Source organism: Nipponia nippon, unplaced genomic scaffold, assembly GCF_047370975.1.
Source record: "Nipponia nippon isolate SJK-2023a ecotype South Korea unplaced genomic scaffold, ASM4737097v1 scaffold_7, whole genome shotgun sequence".
Lineage (NCBI taxonomy): Eukaryota > Metazoa > Chordata > Aves > Pelecaniformes > Threskiornithidae > Nipponia > Nipponia nippon.
This window is the reverse complement of record NW_028262391.1, coordinates 3,888,710-3,905,201: the sequence shown is the minus strand read 5'-3', so window position 1 is coordinate 3,905,201 and position 16,492 is coordinate 3,888,710. Positions and strand designations below refer to the sequence as shown.

The 16,492-nt window shown below is 44.6% G+C and overlaps 1 long non-coding RNA gene across 1 annotated transcript; it reads right to left on the bottom strand.

Moving 5' to 3' along the window:
- Window positions 1-9,595: 9,595 nt before the first annotated feature.
- LOC148050764 (uncharacterized) lies at window positions 9,596-15,062 on the bottom strand. Its single transcript, XR_015700279.1, has 3 exons — window positions 14,840-15,062; window positions 14,031-14,151; window positions 9,596-9,694 (listed from the first exon to the last, which is right to left on the bottom strand). It is a non-coding gene; the product is annotated as an uncharacterized LOC148050764 (long non-coding RNA).
- Between the last annotated feature and the right edge of the window lie 1,430 nt (window positions 15,063-16,492).

Sequence of the window (16,492 nt, the reverse complement as noted above, 5' to 3'; positions counted from 1 at the left end):
GATGATCCTTATGGGTCCCTTCCAACTCGAGACATTCTATGGTCTTCTACTGTAGTTTATCCTTCTCGGTACCTTCTCCCGTAGAGCTGATGCATCACAGGGAGGTGCCTGCAGGCTGATAACCCGTACCTGTACCATGAGCTCCAGTCCAGTGCTGCCATTGCAACCTTCCGGACAGCACTGCTTCTCCCCCCAGTCACGACATGCTTAATGTCACGGTACATGAATGCCAGGTACGTCCTGGGCTTTCTTTATCTGAAGTCACTTTGAGGGTTGGTTGGCTGATTGGCTGGTTGCTTTTCAAACTTCAAAGACTCCTTCTTGCAAACTTTCCTCCAAACTGCTGAACCCAGATAGAAGTTTTCCAAAGGCACGTGCCTGATTTAGGATATGTCCGTTGACTTTCACTGGGGTTTTGACACCTTCGCCTCACACAGACTGCGGGTTGTAAGCAACTTCATCATTATCTGCAGATGCCGTAAAATCAGCAGAGGTGTGGTCTGCTGACAGTGCAGCCGTGGAAAATCGGGATTTCAAATCCAAATGCGGAGACTTGAGTTAGTTCACTTTCAGGCTGTTGCTGCAGGGCAGGATAAAACTTTGCCCCCTGCCCAACAGCCATAACCCGAGTGCCAGGGTGCAGGTGGGAGTTCTCGGTACAATTACAGCGCAAAAGTAAAACAAAGATCTCTTCATCTCTCCTGACTATTGAGAAGATCTTTAGAAGACCTAACTGCATTGTATTCAACCATTTACAGGGAAATTAATTGTTTTTTCTTCCATCATAATGTAGCACAATGATCCCCGAATCCCTGTTTGACGTGGCAGCAGGCAGTTTATTTGTCTGGCTCTTTGTAGCATTCAATCCGCGTGCCAAAACAGTTCAGATCTGTGTAATTCTAACACATATGTCAGATGGGGAGGATTAACATTTTCTTGAAAGTGAGCTCATGATCTCCTATGACTTCTCAGCAAAGTAAATGTGACATTTTGGGCTCCTTCTGCTTTGCAGCATCCCAGCCCCTTTCTGAGTGGGGCTAGTGGGACTCCCGTTTGCTTTTACTTAATGCAAAGTAGCTGTTTGCATCAGCTTCAGAACAAGAGTTTCTAACAGATTTTAGCATACGCACAAAAGAATCCTACAAAAAACCCTACCTCCACTCGACTTTGTTTATCATGATTTATAAATTCCTAAGAAGGAAATCTCATCTGGGGGAGCCGCGTGAAGAGGCAATGAAAAGTTGGTAAACTTGGAGGAAGATTCCTGCCTGCTGAAGAGAGTTTGTGTGAATTTTCATTACAAATGTTCAGGGAGGTCCTAGGTCTTTGGAAGGAAACAAAACTTCTCGCAGAGTTTCCTTTCAAAGAGAAGAGAAACAAAAGTGAAAGGAAGCCCAGGGCACCATGGAGCACTACTCTTGTTGTTGTTGGCATTTAGGAGTTGGTCTTTATTCGGTGCTTTTCCAGCCTCTTCACAGATTTCTCCCCAACCTATGACTCGTAACAGAACTATTTTTGTGGGTAAACATACCAATTCATGAAAGATTTTTCAAGAGCCATGTACTCAGCTTGTAGGTGTCTACCAGGCATGGTCCATGTCCCCCCGACCCGTCAGCTGAAACCCTCCATGGATATTCCTTATGTCTCTGATTTACTGCTTTTCTAGTTAGTACCAGTGTTGTAAGGCAAAAGTAATGAAGTTTGTTTTGAAAAGAACAATGAGGAAAACAAGGGAAAAAAAGCACTCAGATGTGCCTCTTCCAAAAATGATCATGTCACGTTTCATTCTGAAGTTTTCAGATCTTAAAATATCATCGTACAATGATAAAATATTTATGGGTTTTCACACCAACATAGGATAATACGAGAGTGAAACTCCAGCCATTTTCACCATTGCATATGCTTGAAAATCTTTGCTACTTCCAATGCTTACTTTTCTGCAGTCAATTTTTGTCTCTAATAGGTGTGAACTTATACTGAAAATAATTTGGTTCAAAGGTTCTGCGAGTGTAAAGTTACTGTTTTGATGAAATTTTACCGCGGTAAAACTGTGGGGTCGTGACACCAGTGGGAAAGAATGTCGTTAGCGCCCGTTTAACCAAACCAAAAATCTGTTCATTTGTGTGGCGTTAGACTGAAGCAGCTCCCCAGCAAAACCTCTGATTCTTCCTGGCTCCTTCATCCTATTAAAGCTTACTCGGTGAACCATATAATTAGAGACAAACCTTAATCTGTCCTGTGGACTCAGGACCTGTGATACTTGGCATGTCAGGGAAACACCTGGCACTGGACCTGCTGTGCCTGACCAGCAGTGTGGCTAGTAGGAATCTGTAATGGCTCTGAAAAGGTATACAAATGAAGGGAAGAGTGTCTTGAAAAAGTCCTTAGTTCTGTTTCCTCACCAATTGCAGTGATGGGGGCGATGGAGATGTTTTCAGAGGAGGGAAGAGGTTCACGTGTGTTTATACGTGTACTTCTCCCAGGGATGCAGGTGGTTGTTACTGCCACTGCTGTCACTCCCTGCCAGCCCCAGCACAGCAGAGCTGTGCTCCTTTTCCAAGTCAGAGAAAGCAGCGTGGACTTTCTGGTGCGTAGCAGTTCTCGACATTGATTTCTCTGCCAAGCAGCAAAGGAGGTCGTGTTTTTTGTTGCAGGTATCAAAGCATGTAACTGAGGAAAAGGAATTTAGCCATGCTGGAGAGGAGAGCAGCCTTGCGGCTGTGCTTTCCGGCTGTAGCTTTCCACCTCCTGGGAGCATGGCTCAGATTGAGCTTTTTGTCACCAAAGATGCTGTGGCCATTTAAGTCTTCCTTCACAAGCGAACTCCTAACTTAGGTACGCAATTCCCACCAGAAGATGCCGGAATGCTTCTGTCGGTTTGGGCTTTGCCACTTCAGCTGTTGGTCCCTGCCGTGAAGCCGCTGAATGTGAGGCTGTGAGAGCAGACGAAGAACTCGCTGTGCCTGCTCCCCTCCCCGGGGGGAAGGGGCACTCTCTGCCCACCTTCGCAGCCACCGAATGCATGCGTGGGGCACTGCCAGGCTCTGCTTCAGGGCACAGGCCATGAACAGCCTCATCCTGCCAAGCCTCCCCATGAAGCAGGCACAAAAAGCATGGTTTGCGGCAGCCAGCACGGAGTTAACCTCGCACAGCGATCCTCCTTTTTGCACATGTGCCGGACAGATCGCAGCTTGGCTTTTGCAGTTTGTTCGTTCCTTCGTGGTCCATGCGCCAGATTCAGACCTCATGTTTTACTGTCAGTTGCAAACCATTGCAAATTCATGAGTTAATCGTGATTTATACTGTCATGGGATCAGAATGAGGATCTGTTTATCAGTGCAATGCCCTTTTTGGCGATGGCGTTACACAAACAACAGCAATGGTCTAGGTGGCCCAAAATGCACCTATGAGTGAATTTATTCAGACCTGCTGTCTCTCCCTCTCAATGCACCAAGCAGTGGGTTTGATAAATAGAGCAGGGAATATATGTGCATATGCATGCCACGCTCATTTCCAATAATGCTGTAGAGTTAGCACTCTGGATCTAACTTTGGATCTCTCATTTTTAGTTGACAAAATGCTTAACCTTTTGCCTGTTAATGCACTGTATATATTTTAAGCTTTTTCATTATGTCAGTTAGATAGGGGTACTTCCACCAGTATAGTGTCCTTTATAAGCACTCTTCATCTTTAAGAGAATTAGTGCTTCTTTAGCTTTCTACAAAATGTTTGTACTTAGAAAGCCAGTTCTCGAGTGCGAAGGAGCAGTGGCAGCAGTATTCTCCAGATCTGTACACCTTCACAAGATCATTAACCAGGGAGCTGAGGTTTGTTGGCAGCATCTCTGGAAACTCATCTCTTGTGCTTTACGCTGTCCTGGGCAACCAACCCAGTTTATTAGGTTGCTGTGGCTTAAAAAGGAAAGAGCGCCTTCCTGATGTTAAACTTCTCTGTGAGTTTTGGTGAAACCCCAGCCTGGGGGTGCAGTACTCTGCGTGGTACCTGCTCTTCTGGCATTCACTGGCTGAGCCGAACGCCAGCGCTTGTCACCAGGCATGTCCCAGCAAAGAACCTAGATGTTCCTCAGTGAATCAGTGCAATTCCTTTCACTGGGATGCTTTGGTCCAAGACTCCTTGTCATGTTTTTTAATGTAAATGGTTTATATGTCACTGTTTTAACCATTATTTAGTAGTGCTGTAACTCAGAATTTCAGTTCCACGGGAAAGTCTCACATTTCAAAATTTCTGTTTGTCTTAGAGTGAAAGATTTTGGTTAAAGAAAAGTTTCAAAAAACTTCATTTTGGAATAGTTGAAATGACTTTATCATTGGAGTAACATACATACCCATTGTAAGGGCTATATGGCTATACTTCCCTGTATGTCCCTCAAGATCGCTAAGGCAGAAGCAACTCCTTTCAGGTGCAGATCCCAAGGCTGGATCTGGCCATGCGGCTGTTACCTTATTAAATGACCAGACTTGTGCAAAGCACTAGATGATGCTAAGGGCTCCTTGCTAAGGGAGCGAAGGGGATGTTTACAGCCGCTTTTAAGTCTCTCTCTCTATTATATTCACCAAGTGATAATGTTGAAAGAGGTGCATTGCAGCCCCAGCTCCGGGGGAAGCTGGGAGGAAACCCATAACACACCTCTGCACACCGCTGTTGCCTCTGGAACATTTCAGAAAGAGGAAGAATTGTCCCTGGCACATAGCAAAGCCTTGCTAAGCAATCAGCTTAAGCCTTGAAGCGTGAAATTTGATTATCTTTACCATAGGTGAGTGCTTTTAACCTCCACTGAAAATGGAAGACAAATATTTCTCTTTAGGGTGCCAGATATGTATGCAAAGAAATGACTTTTTTGGAGGCTTCTTCGTGGTAAAGCATCTGTCACGTACCTGTCTGTCTGTGTCTGGGCTACAGTTCCCTCCTGGGACAGATTAAAATCAATGACAAGGCTGAAGGTAGAGAACTGAATGAGATTTCTGCTTCCTCGCTGAGGGAGCCTGCCCTGTGCAGCCCCCGTGCTGTCGGCACTGCAGCCGGGGCTCCCGCTCCGATGTGCTCTCCCAGCTGGCGACAAAATGCTGTGGGTGCAGAAGAAACGGGGAGAAGCAGCTGGGGATGATTTTTACTTACATGAAACCCCTTCCCTGTTCCTGTAACTAGTGAAAAAGGGCATAATGGATTGGACCGTATATTTGTATTATATTCATTGGATGGACTCTTTGCTCCCTTCTGATTGAAAAAACATGGAATGAAGTTAAATTCTCAGCTCTGTCCAGCAGAATCTGTTTTCCTGCACTCTTGGTTGGCTTGGTCTACAACATATTTAATCCATATGTGGATTTGGTTTTGCATTTATACCAGCAGAACCGTCATAAGGATATACTAATGAAAGTGGGGAATAGGTTGGTTTGTATTTGCACCCAGTACACCTACGCATCTATGGCAAGAGCATCATGTCATGGAAGGTGATACCCATTGCTGTGTGTACATTTTCTGGGTTTATTCACTCTGTTGTCCCACTGCCGTGGTGGCTTTGGGACTGCTTGGTGGCTGCTTTGCTCTGGGGAGTGATTTTGGTAGCAGGTGAAGTGGACGCGGCATATGCTGGTCTCTGTTTGCATTAGCCCCGACACAGACACTGGGAAGTATTGTGGACTGCTCTGATCTGTGGCATGTGGATTGGGCTCCTGGATGATTGCTGAACTGCTGCATGCTTCAATCTAATTATTTTAAGACACAAAGGTTTTTCTACCATTTCTTTTATGCCTGTTGCAAGAGTTCATGCCAGTAGCAAGACTCATCTGCTCAGTCTTTCATTCTGTGTGAGCAGTATAAAAAATAGGCAATAACAAGAAGAGAATGTGGCCATGAATATTGTAGCTATTTAGCCCTGAGTGAGGAACATGGAGGACGTTCTGGGAGTGGGGTGTAGTGACTCTCACTAGGGAAACACTTTTAAATCCTTCGGTGCGGTGGTACCTGCACCATCTCAGATGTGATTCTTTTCAGGTTAACAGCTGGGAATTGAGGGGGGCTGCGAGAGCTCGGGGACTACCCAGGTTCGTCAGGGCTGGAGAAGGCTGTCCGGAGCATGAGAGGGAAACTTCAGAGGCTGGTGAGCAGGAAACACAGGGCAGCGAGGTCAGTGCAAGACTGGTAGAACTTGAATGACTTGTGAAGATTGCTGGGTTATCAGTTAGTTGAAGCAAAGTTGAAAGAAAACATTGGACTCGGTGAACGTGCCAATCATATCACAGCGATGATAAAAAATACACATGCTTTTATGCTATAGAAGGGATTGCATAAATGTCATGCAAACGTTATAATGGAGTTACAGAACTACCTTTTTGTGTACCTGGATCTTCGGTGGCCAGTTTGTATTTTCAGTGACACTGAGCCACAAAGGCATTTTCTTTCTGTCCTGAAAAATGGGTCATTATATAGTGGGGAGCAGAAGTTCCCCACAGCTACTGGCAAAGAGAGTATTAAAACGGCTCTGTGGTCAGATTAGCACAGGGACGGAGCCTGAATTGGTCTGGCGTTGTTTACAGATGGCAAATTTTGCCAGGTGCAAGATGTTTTCTTGGGCTTGTACGGCACCGAAACTCAGTAAACAGAAAGGGCTTGAAGAAGAATAGAAAGCGAAGCTGTCTCCTGGGCCAATATGCGTTTTAGTTTCATCATGCCTACTCCAAAGTTGTGTAATATTTAACTGAAAAAACCATTTATAACTATAACAATATTTAACTAAAAGTAAACTGCAGCGTATTTCACGGAGCTGCAGTGTATTTACTCTTGGGGCTAAGTTTTTCGCTTTTCCTCACTCAAATTTTTCAAGTTAAAGTCAAGCTGACATTGATTTGCAAAACAAGAACTTGAGTGTCTGGGAATAAAAACCATATAACAAACACTTCCCCAGCCTCTTCAAAGCAGGATTTCCTTATTTACTTGGGAAGGAAGTCGGAAAAGATTCCTGACAATAAATAGCTAATGTAAAAAAATCTTAAAGCGGAGGACATAGCATTTTTTAAAAAAATCAGTGGTGCAGAGCTGTGACAATGACAGTGGTTGCTGTATGCAACCCAGTGTCTCATTCTGAACAACCCACAGCACTTGTTTTTCCCCATTAATTTTTAGCTAGCGCTGAGATGTGAGTCAATACAGGAGTAGTCCACCAAGCAAACCCTGGAGACTTTTTCGTATCTCAGCAAGCAAAACATTCCCAACTTGTGTATTCAACTTTATTCAGTCATTACTCTTATTTGTCTGAACACCACAACAATATCAGCAGATTAACTACTACTCTGGTCACACAGAGCTGTTAAATGATTTATTAACTAGAACGTTTATTCAGGTAATGCAAATAAAGTCCAGCTGAAAACAAAATATAAGATGTCAACACTTAGAAGGAAAGAGCTTTCACAGAGGTGCTTTGAGTCTTCTCAAAGTCTCATCCTTCTTTATCCCAGGTGTCTCCTCAGACCAGAGTGCACAGGATTCAGGAATCCCTGTAATTTCAGATGATGCTTCCAAGTGGATTTTTAGGGTTGTTAGGTCTTTCTATAGCTGGAAATACAAGCTCCTCAAATGCTGCCCTCACCTTAGTGTAGGCACGATTTCTGAATCAGGGAAAAGGAGAGAGGACCAGGTCATGCAACAAGAGGGAGAGGCTACGAGAGGTAACACGTAGGGTGCGTGCAAGGGGCCTGCGGCGGGTAGGGTCTGGAGACTTTGCAAATCCCCCCTGCCCCCGTGTCTGCAGAGGAGCCAGGCAAGCCTTGTAGCCCCCCGGACCCCTGCGCACTTGCTTCTTTTACCAAGGTTTCCTTTGTGGCGAGGGCCAGCAGCAGTGCCCGGCCGATCCTTCCCACGCTGGGCTGGAGCTGACCAGGACAACTGTCAGTGGGGCCACCATGCAAAGAAAGACAGATCGCAGAAGAAGGTAAAAAACACTTTTGAAAAAGTTTTGTGTTGATTCTGGGTGTTCTGGGAGCTGTTTCACAGCAGGGACACCAAACCGTTGCAGGGACACAGCTGAAAGCACGGCAAACTGCATAAGGGCAGTAAAGGATGGGAGGAAACACTTAAAACAGTTTTTCTGCCAAAGAAAATGTCCGTATGATGACATCATCTTGATGTAGTTGACCTTTTTTAAGGCTCAGCTCCTAGAGTTTATAAAGGTTCTTAGATGTCATAAGGAAAAGAAAAAAATAATTTTTCAGATTTTACAGTGAAGGAGGAAAGATTGGAAATACAGCAAAGGCATGTCCTGGAGGTTCAGACATAAACCCAGATATTAAAGGAATCCAGACTTGCCTGTAAAATGTTTCGCAATAGTGAAACCATTTCAAAACTTTTTACTGATGAGTGTTGAAAACTTGCGTTGGCAAAATCAGTGCATGAGATTGCCATGGAGAAGGCTGTGGAGGATGTTTGTGTCCTTATTAAAGATACATGGACACACATAGATAGAGATGGAGAAGCGCAGCTCGAAGTCTACGTTGCACGTCAATACTATCTGACTGGGTAAAATGTTGCACTTCTTCAGTCTCCTCTTCTGGATAATTTTGGATTGTGAGTACATACTGGTTAGGCTGGTTAAGGATTTGTGGGTTTTGGGATAAGAAAAAATTGGAAATATTGCAACAGAATGCTTACGTGGAAAAATTAAAATACAAAAGTAATTTCTTTATAACTAGGAAGAATTATCACCAAAAGGCACTTGAAAAATCATTGATGACTGCAGTCAGCCAGTAAAATAGTTCTTCAGCACAGTTAGATTGTAAAACTACCTCCATGACTGACTCAATTAAAACAATTACCTAGGGGCTTGCCTTAGCTTAAAATAATATGTTCCTTTCGATGGCTTTTGGAGGCAGCTGAACTTGATTTCCTTGGCTTCTATAAGGCTACAGTCCAGCAATGTATTTGGGACAATTAGGTCCTTAATCACCTAGAGAAGAAATATCACTACATAACAGCATACCTCTCAGCAGAGAGCCATTCTCAGCACGGAGAGTGTTCTGGTGGCAGACAGAAGCACTGAAACGGAGTGGCCTCATGCAAAAGAGAGTGACTCAAGGGCTTAATTTTAAAAAGTGGACCTTAATGTTGCAGATGCAATGTTGCAAAAGATAAACACCAGGAGACGATGATATGGCATCAGAGAAATAACTGCTTCCTCTTAACCAGCTGCTGTTGGCATCAGTGGTGGGGTGGGATATGATAATTGGGTAGGATATGATACCTATATATACATGTAAAGCACAAATGGTCAATGATGCTTATGAGACATGCAGTGAGGTGTTAGATGTGTTCACCCCTTCTCAAAGAAAAAAGCCCTGCTTCATGCTTGCTTCCTTCTTGCTCCTGGCCCCATGATCTTGCTGTTAAACTTGGATCAGCTCTGGTGCTCATCAGAGCCAGTATAGCTCATTGATCTGGCAAAAAGCCAGGTAATTAGCTTCTGGGCTAGCAACGAGGACTGGCCCATTGAAGAGCCCAGCAAGCCCGGGGCAGTGCAAGGAGAGGTGGGAGCCAGAGCCAGGCAAGGAAGACCCTTCCCTGGCCGTGAGATGGGCTCAGCTGCCCGTCCAGCATCAGCCTCAGCTACTCCAGCATCTTTTTGTCAGTGCAGAGGTCGAATCTGGCTCATCTCCAGGCTCTGGTTTCTTTTCGGTTGATATGTCTGAGAAAAAAAGAAGACTCAGTGAATGGCTTTCTATTTACCCCTGTTATAAATTTTTATAGAGTATTCTCAGGCTGCTGAAACTCACCTGTCAATCAGATTAGTGGGAAAGATCTGCCTAATGCTTATCTGTTATGAAATATTCTTTTTGGATAAGAATTACTATTTACGAGAAACACAATACTTATTTCCTCCAGAAGGATTTTTTTTGGTTTTGCTTTCGTTGTCTTTGTTACCAGCAGTTTCATGTTTAACGATGCTTCTCTGCGAAGGAAGTTGTACATGAAGCCTCAGTTGAACCCACTTTCTGTTTCTGCAACCAGCTACATTTTGTGGTGCCCCCCGGGCACTAGGACAGTATGTCCATGCCGTAGCACCCTTCTGGGAGGTCTCATCCAGGGCCAAGCAAGGGGTCGGTCAGGCACAGCTTGAGAGACATCACCAACAGCTTCTCCGACATGGTGATTTGACCGTCCCAATGGCAATATCGATATACAGCTCCCAGCCCCTTTTCAACCAGGTTTGAAAGAAATCTTCTTCAGTTCCCAAGTTCGGTCACTCACACACTTCCTTCCACCACGGCTTCCGAACCAGCTTTAAACTACGCTGACGTGACTCCCTGCCAGCCCCCAGCTACACGTGTAAAGGATATTTGCCTTACTTAGGGAAACACAGGCCCTTCTGCCCTGAAACGTATTGCAGCGAGAGAGGTGGAAGGTGGAGCTGGGAAAACACACCTCATGGCCTAATTGTGACTATCGTGAGGTAGGTGTGAGTTTTAAACAGAGAGACCTTTTGAGGTTACAGCTTAGCTCTTAAAATAGGACACGCAGGACCTTTGAACTCCCTGTTACCACCTGAAATAGGAGAACGGGCTGTGAAATTACAATGTTAATTTGAGCAGTGACCTACTATATAGCTCACCATGTTTGCCAGTGCTACTGTTCTGCTGATTGCTGATGGATATACAGATTTTATGTAAATTACAGGATAGCAGAAGGCAATGAGTTGCTGTCACAAATCTGTCCAGAAGGGTTATCAGGGTTGCTTCCACCAGGATTGCCCCAGAGGAGAGAGCACGCGGGAGATGTTGGGAGTGGACACCCAAAGAGCGCTCATCTCTGCACACAACTATATTTCCTTTTCTTCAACGTGTCTTCTTAAGAGACATTTACCACCACTACCTCCCTGTCACAAGGAAGAGGTGCTGTTCCTAATTTTCTATCGGTTAAAACTGATAAACTGTCTGCAAGCAATGGATGTTCATTTAGAGAGCCCTTTTTTGCAGCTCGCCTATGGAACCTATTATTAAACAGCAATTTCCTTATCTTTACAAGACATTCATGGGGTGGAAATTAGAAATATTTTCTAAATATTCCATACATAGCCTCTTTTTTGTGGTCATATCCTCTTTCTTTGCTCAGAAATTTTTTCCAGGGTCACTTGAGAATGTAACTGAAGATGCACAGCAGCTCTCCCCAGCTTGCCATGCCTGCTGAAGTCTCAGATTTTCCACCTATGTCCACATTCAGAGTGAGTGAAATTCTTTGGAAAAGAATTACACACATTCCTGAAAACCAATTTGTACTGTTATGGCAAATGAAATGGAGCCTGGAAGTGCCTGACTGCCTAAGTGCCTATGGTATAAGCGTGCGTATGTTGTGTAAGTGCTTATATTTCTAGCCTGAAAATTATAAACAGAAAAACAGTGTTTATAGTAGTAATCTGTTTGTTTTCTTGTGCTTGTCTTGGGTTGTGAGTGGCTACGCAGGCATTTATTCCAAAGGGAGCACAATAGCTGGATGGGGATAGCAGAGATTGCAGATAATATGCTTACAAAGCATTAGCAGGACAATGCAGTAAAGCCCTTTGAAGCGTCCCGCAAAGAGTTCAACATCCCTGGGTTAACCCAGGCACGTAAATATGCCGGGAGAGCAGGGCAAGGGCGGGGGTCTGAGCCTGGAGGAGGGCTGTGGCAGCAGGAGAAGGAAGCTAGCAAGCCGGAAAGTTTTGGTAAGAAGGAAAGCAGATGTGAGCACGTTGTTTGTAAAAACTCTTTTCAAGCACTGCTTCCTGCCTGCAGCTTAGGCACCCCGCTGTTTTGAAAGAACTGAGTCAAGTCCCAGTATTTACACAGCCCCAGCTCCTGAGGTGGGTTTTGATGCTTCATCTGATTAAGCACACGGAGGAATCCCCTTCTCTCCACCAAACAAGTGCCTACTTTCCTGCCTCCGCTGTGGGCTACATAGGAACAGGCTCCTGTTAAAAGAGGACCAAGGTAGATGGGAGCCCAGGTTCAAGTCCCAGTGTAGAATAGCAATGCTCCATCTCTGGAGCATCAGCCTGTCCCTGATGCCGGTCTCTAATCCCCACCATCACAAACACCGTTATAGAAAGAACAAGAGCAGCACAGGGACTTGCAGAATCAGGTCGATTCTGTTGCCTTTGGGAATTTTAACCCCATATCTGCTACAAGGAAAAGAGCTGGGAGCATTTGGTGCAGCCACCCAACAAGTTGCTTTGGATTTTAAGTTTCTTTGTGTTCAAAGTGAATCAGTTTTCTTCAACACTGAATCTTTTTGAAGGTTAGAGGCAGTGAATTCACAGAGGCATCATTGCCTTACTCAGAAAAGAACCCGTTGCACATCAGAATGGTTTTGACGACCTTTTTCCTTCTGTTGAAAGTCTCTGCTTCAATCAGAGAGAGGTAATGTCACCAGCCAGCTGGCTGCCAGGGGCTCTGGATTATGGTTTCTAAAATTCAATACAGGAAGTCTCGAGAATTTTATAAATGTTCCCGAGGCAAGATTTGTAGGAAAAAAGCAATAACTTCTGCTTCATTTGCACTTTGTAAATCAAAACAAGGGCCTGAAGGGTAAATTGCATTCCTCATTCGTTATCCTGGTTTGCTGTCGGTCTGATTTAGGCTGCGTCTGATCCTCATGGCCACGTAACGGTTTTAAATCCAGAGACTTGTACGTGAACAAAGCGGTTCACTGATGCTCTACGTGAAGGCATGACCTGCAAGCGTACAACGAGCGGGAGCTGTGTCTTCAATCTGACATTTAAGCTGCTGGTGCTTGCCTGCATCCCGCTAGAAAGATGTCTGTGAGTTATTGCTTCTGCCCGCTCCCCTCCTCAGAGCCGGTGCAGGTGTAACGTGTTATATGAGGCGAGCCTCCAGAGTCCGACAGCTCTCGTCGCGGCTCATGATGGAGTGCATGGAGAGAGAAAAAGATTTCCTCTGACCTTATGATTTCATGGCTAGATCTGGCTGAAGGCTGAATGGCTGCATCCTCCCCAGAGCAACAGGCTGCCAGGTCCCCAAAGGTCTGAAGAGAAAACATCTGGAGTTCCCTTCCATTGCTTTTGGGTTTTTCTGAGCTCTGAACTTCTTATTACAGTTTTTAGGGCTGGAAACTTACTTCTGTTTTCTTTAAAAAGTATACATTTATTAATCAAAGCTTGATTATTCACCTATTTCTATGAAGTGTTGTTGCTGTAGACAGTAAACGCGTCAAACTGATGGAGATGTGTGGTGCAGGGAGAGACCTGCCAGCCCAGCGCTCCCGAGAGCTATACTGGGCTCTTTGTCGGATCTCTCCTCTGACTTTAGCCAAATCATTCAGCTTTTCTACCACAGTGTGTCCCTGACTTCAAGGGGACCATCAGGTGGAAGAAATCTCAGCACCCACCTCCCCCCGAGGTGGACTATGAAGAATTCGTGCCTGAAGAGCACTTTGTGAGAATTGACTTTTAAGACTGAATTTTTGATACCTTGACAAATCTCAGCTTTTTTTTTTTTTTTGCACAGGGAAGGAATGTCATGAGAAACAGATTACTTAAAAACTCTATTAATCAGATAATCCTTGCACGTAGTGCTGCTCCATACTTAAACTCTCCATGTCTGCATAGATATAGAGGTGTATGAGTGAACGCACGCTACTATCTAAATATACTTATATTTGAATACCTGCACACAGTCTGTGCAATTCCTACCAGCACACAATAATCCTGTGCTTTGCTGCACTTAGCAAAATTTTCTTTATTGTGCTTTAAATACTCTGGAGGACATGCATCCCCAGATGGAGTACTACTGTAGTTGAACCAGTTACTGTTTTGCATATAAAATACCCAGTATTAAAGTTTCTTAACATAGACAATATATTTTTCAAGCAAATGCGGTTCAAGGTTTGATAAGCACGTAACTCTCCAAAATCCCCATCAGGTTCCTTTTCTACTTCTGATAGCCTGGAGCAGGGGCTTGATGGGTGTTTAATGTGTATTTACACTGACCTGCAGACTTTGCAGTTCTGGCAAAATCTATTGTATTCACCTTTTTCTTTTCCTCAGATTCGTGTAGGTAGGAGTCATAATGTCCAGCCTGGCTTCCAAAGTTTCTCACCTAATTTCTGCTCTTTGGTGGAGTCTCAGCAGTTACCGCAGAGTCCCAAAGTCTTGTAAAGGTAAGAGAAAGTGTGCAGGGTTTAAGTGTTGGGTGATCTGAGACAAGATACATCTTCTGAACAGAAATGTCAGGTGCAGGAAGCATTAGCTCAAGTAAATAGAAAGGCCTTAGGTTGTGTTCGGCTTAAGACACTATGAATTAATCTAACAGTATCAATGCTGCCTAATCTGTATAGTCGCAGAAGGATCCTTGCTTTATCCTGGCACAGGCAGCATCAGCAAAAAGGTCAGCCGGTGGTCAGCATCACACTTCACTCGCTCACCGCGCAAAGCTGAATGCTTCCAGAGGCTGAACTTCTGTGCCCCAAGGAGCATTTTTAAGGTTATGGGTTATCTATTTGTGAAATCCAGTTTTCAAAAGGCAAAATATATATTTCCGAAGTATTTCTTCCTAATCATGGTAATTTAACATTTCTGTGACTCAGTTGAGAGTTGTGAGTGCACCGAGCGGAGGGAACGCAGCTTGATGCTTGGGCTGTGCCGTTGGCAGCTGAAATAATCTAGTCATGACTTGCAAGCTAAGTGTTATGAAATCACTGATACTGGATAAACATGGAACATCTGGCCTTCATCCCTCGTAACACCCCCTTTTTGACTGTAAAGAAGCGCTCACAGTAACACTGATCTGAACTGAAGATTGTAAACTAAATGCAGGAGTGTGTAAAGATGCTTACAGACCTCTGCGCTTGCGACGTCGGCAGGTAATCGCGCCGAGACCCAGCCACGCAGGCGATCCCTGCAGAAATGGCAGGACGGACGCAGAGGCACGGTTTGTGCTCGGAGACTTGCCCAGCTCATGGGATTACCGTCAAGCCAGGGAGAAATGTCACGCCCTTCGGGAGCTGGTCTTCAGTAAACCGATGAGGGATCGACTGGAACGAGCATTGCAATGTTAGGGTGCAGCCTTACACTAAAGCAAAGCCAAGCTAATGGCTTGCTGATGCTGAAAAGGGACTGTCCTGCCCCTCAGCTGCTTGCTCCCACTGTTTCCCTTGAACTAACACTCACCTGTCCTTGCCCTGGGCCAGGCCACAGAGCAAAACAGGAATTAAAAACAACTCCACGTACACAGAGAATAGATTTTTTGGCAGTTTGCTCCCTGACTGGAGTTTCCCCAAATGTTTTGTTTTTACAGCTGATGATTTTTGGGTTTGAAATACATGCGAGTGTCTTTGGGACCATGCATTGGATGTGGTCCTGCCCTCATTCCAGTTCATAGCAAAAGCCACATGAGCTGCAGCAGGAACAGGCTTGTTTGATGGCTTACAGCCTGGAAATACTGTACTCAACACAGCGTGGCTTTCCAAAACTGGATGTGATCGACAGCATCACTGTAGTGTTTTGCTAGGTTAGGTGGCCAAATAATCTGCGGAGAAGCCAAATACAGACATGTTTTCTTTATCGTTAGTAAAAATACTTAAAAAAAACTGGTGAAGAGCTGCCAGATTTTTGGAACTCAGAACATAATGCACATGCAGTAGAGTCAACTGTCTGCTGGCATGAAGGGGTGAAACTCTTTCAAAGTTAATAATAGAAATATTTCAGGTAACACTAGCAGGGAATTTGCCCAGCTGTGTTTCAGCTGCTGCCATGCAAAGCCCTAGAGATTCAGGCTTTCTCCAAAGAAACTGTGCAAGCTCTGCAGCGTCGATAAGTAGAAATACCTATTTACTCAATCTTCAAACAAAAAGTGTGTAGGACTCAGGCGGATGAGCGTATTACCATGCTTAATGAATGTTAGCAGTTTCCAAGTTATTTACTCTGGCTGGACTTGTAGATCAAACAGGAGAAAGACCACCTTGGTTTAAAACTCAAGGAAAACTACTTACCTTTTTACTTATTTCACCTTGCAACTCTGATGGACTTAAAAACAAAGCTCTGGTAATGTATTTGTGTGTCTAAGCCCATAAAGATAATCTTAGCCCTAGAGGGCTTGCAGTCAAAATCGTTACCTTGCAGCTAGCTCCCTGTGTACACGCAAACTGTTGTGTAAGCGCCGGTTGCAATAGTGTGATAGTTCACCTCTGCGTGTACTTGCAGGGCTGCTGTCTTAACAAAAACCCAAACAACTGGGCATGAATGATAAAATCTGTTGCTGCTGTTGGGTTTGTAGGAAGGTCTTTCTGTTTCAAAAGCCTTTTAGTAATTGCACCTGTAATCGCAGAATACTCTTTTAGTAATGCATCTTCTGGCAAAGGTAAGGAATGGAGAAGTGCACCCAGCAAGATGGCTCAATCTGATCCTATTCCTCCCTGATCAGATGAGCTTTCTCACACTTGTGTGAAATGTTAATGTGGAAGGGCGATGCTGTGGCTCCGGCCCCTCCTGACA